General features: G+C 49.5%; 1 long non-coding RNA gene across 1 annotated transcript; it reads left to right on the top strand.

Moving 5' to 3' along the window:
- The first annotated feature begins 295 nt into the window (after positions 1–295).
- On the top strand, positions 296–2,733 carry LOC128802744 (uncharacterized). The gene is made up of 4 exons (XR_008435568.1): positions 296–325; positions 427–492; positions 1,326–1,379; positions 2,659–2,733. It is a non-coding gene; the product is annotated as an uncharacterized LOC128802744 (long non-coding RNA).
- The last annotated feature ends 397 nt before the right edge of the window (positions 2,734–3,130 follow it).

Genomic DNA, 3,130 nt, shown 5'->3' with positions numbered 1-3,130 from the left:
AATGGGGTAAAAACCGGGCAAAAATGGGAAAAAATGGGATAAAAACCGGGAAAAATGGGAAATGGGGATGGAGGGGACGGGAGGAGCAGCTCGGAACGGGGTGAGAAAATGGGGTAAAAACCGGGAAAAACGGGAAAAAAAACGGGAAAAAACGGGAAAAAATGGGATAAAAAACGGGAAATGGGGATGGAGGGGATGGGAGGAGCACCTCGGAACGGGTGAGGAAAATGGGGTAAAAACCGGGAAAAACGGGAAAAAATGGGATAAAAACCGGGAAAAAACGGGAAATGGGGATGGGAGGGACGGCAGGAGCACCTCGGAACGGGTGAGAAAACGGGGAAATTGGGAAAAATGGGATTAAAAATGGGAAAAATGGAAAAAAATGGGGTAAAAAACCGGGGAAAATGAGGAAAATTCCGTGCCCAGGTGGTGGATCTGCTGAACCAGGCGGCGCTGATCGGGAACGAGGGGAAAATCACCATCCTGAAACAGGTGAGATTGGGCAGAAATGGGATTTTGGGGAGAAAAAGGGATTTTGGGGTGAAAAATGGGATTTTGGGGTGAAGAAAAGGGATTTTGGGGGAGAAAAATGGGATTTTTTTGGGAGAAAAATGGGATTTTGGGGAGAAAATGGGATTTTGGGGAGAAAAAGGGGATTTTGGGGGAGAAAATGGGGATTTTGGGGGGAGAAAGTGGATTTTGGGGGAGAAAAAATGGGATTTTGGGGAGAAAATGGGATTTTGGGGGAGAAAATGGGGATTTTGGGGGAGAAAAATGGGATTTTGGGGAGAAGAATGGGATTTTGGGGGAGAAAAATGGGATTTTGGGGAGAAAAATGGGATTTTGGGGGAGAAAAAGGGGATTTTGGGGAGAAAATGGGATTTTGGGGAGAAAAAGAGGATTTTGGGGGAGAAAAGGGGATTTTGGGGGGAAGAAAGGGGATTGTGGAGGGAATAAAAGGGGGTTTTTTAGGAAAAATGGGATTTGGGGTGGAAAAGGTGGAATTTGGGGGGGGGATGAGTGGGATTTGGGAAAATCGGGATTTGGCGCAGGAAAATTGGGAATTTGGGAGGAATGGGTGGGAAAAAGTGAAATTTAGGGGAGGAGGGAATGGGATTTAGGCAATAAAAAGGAATTTAGGGGAGAAAAATGAGATTTGAGGTGGAAAAAGTGAGGATTTGGGCGGGAAAAGGTGGAATTTAAGTGGGGTTTGAGGGGGAAAATTGGGATTTAGGGGGGAAATTTGGGATTAGGGGTGGGGAATGGGGTTTGGGAGGAGGTGGCTCTGTCCCCACCTGTCCCCACCTGTCCCCACCTGTCCCCAGGTGCAGGAGCTGATCATCAACAAGGACCCCACGCTCCTGGACAACTTCCTGGATGTGAGCGGGGATTTGGGGGGGATTTGGGGGAATTTGGGGGGGGATTTGGGGGGGATCTGGGAATTTGGGGATGGATCTGGGAAATTTGGGATGGATTTGGGGTGAGTTTGGGGGAATTTGGGGTGGATTTGGGGGGAATTTGGGATGGATTCGGGAATTTGGGGTGGATTTGGGGGGAATTTGGGGGAATTTGGGATGGGATTTGGGGGGAATTTGGGGGAATTTGGGGTGGGATTTGGGGTGGATTTGGGGATGGTTTGGGGATGGATTTGGGGTGGGATTTGGGGTGGATTTGGGATGGATTTGGGGAGAATTTGGAGGAATTCGGGATGGATCCAGGAATTGGGGATGGATTTGGGAGGAATTTGGGGGGGAATTTGGGGATGGATTTGGGATGGGTTTTGGTGTGAGTTTGGGGGAATTTGGGATGAATCCAGGAACTGGGATGGATTTGGGGGAATTTGAGGGAATTGGGGATGGATTTGGGGTGAATTTGGGCAAATTTAGGGTGAGTTTGGGGGAATTCGGGATGGATCTGGGAATTGGGGATGGGTTGGGGGGAATTTGGGGATGGATTTGGGGGGAATTTGGGATTGATCCAGGAATTTGGGGTGGGTTTGGGGGGAATTTGGAGAAATTCAGGATGGATCCAGGAATTGGGGATGGGTTTGAGGGAATTTGGGGATGGATTTGGGGGGGATTTGGGCAAATTTGGGATGGATTTGGGGTGAGTTTGGGGGAATTTGGGATGGATCCAGGAGTTTGGGATGTGTTTGAGGGAATTTGGGATGGACTTGGGGGGGATTTGGGGGGAATCTGGGGGGAATTTGGGATGGATCTGGGAGTTTGGGATGGATCTGGGAATTTGGGGATGGATTTGGGGTGAATTTGGGGGAATTTGGGGATGGAACCAGGAATTTGAGATGGATTTGGGGAACTGGGATGGATTTGGGGGAATTTGGGCAAATTTGGGGTGCGTTTGGGGGAATTCAGGATGAATCCGGGAATTGGGGATGGGTTTGGGGGAATTTGGGATGGATTTGGGGGGAATTTGGGGGGAATTTGGGATGGATCTGGGAAATTGGGGATGGATTTGGGGATTGGTTTGGGGTGAATTTGGGGGAATTTGGGATGGATCCAGGAATTTGAGGTGGGTTTGGGGGGAATTTGGAGAAATTCAGGATGGATCCGGGAATTTGGGGATGGATTTTGGGGGGAATTTGGGGGGAATTTGGGGCGCCCCCACCCCGCTGTGACCCCCCCCGTGTCCCTTTCCCAGGAAATCATCGCCTTCCAGGCCGACAAATCCATCGAGGTCCGGAAATTCGTGGTGGGATTCATCGAGGAGGCCTGGTGAGATCTGGGGGAAAAAACGGCGGATTTGGGGCAATTTTTGGGGCTTTTCGGGGAGAATTTTTCTGCTGCTTTGGAGCCATTTTTGGGACTCGTTTGGGGGAAATTTTGGGGCTCATTTTGGGATTTTGGGGCTCTTTCAGGGTCATTTTTGGAGCCATTTTGGTGGGAATTTTTGGGCCATTTCCGTGGGAATTTGGAGCCATTTCCATGGGAATTTTGGACTGTTTTGGTGGGAATTTTGGGCCATTTCCATGAGAATTTTGGGGCTGTTTTGTTGGGATTTTTGGGCCGTTTCCCTGGAAATTTTGGGGCTGTTTTGGTGAGATTTTTTTGGCCGTTTTTGGGGCTCTTCCCACGGGATTTTTGGGGCCGTTTCCCTGGGAATTTTGGGGCTG

The sequence above is a fragment of the Vidua macroura genome, unplaced genomic scaffold (assembly GCF_024509145.1).
Source record: "Vidua macroura isolate BioBank_ID:100142 unplaced genomic scaffold, ASM2450914v1 whyUn_scaffold_161, whole genome shotgun sequence".
Taxonomy (NCBI): Eukaryota; Metazoa; Chordata; class Aves; order Passeriformes; family Viduidae; genus Vidua; species Vidua macroura.
This window is presented reverse-complemented; position numbering and strand designations above follow the sequence as displayed.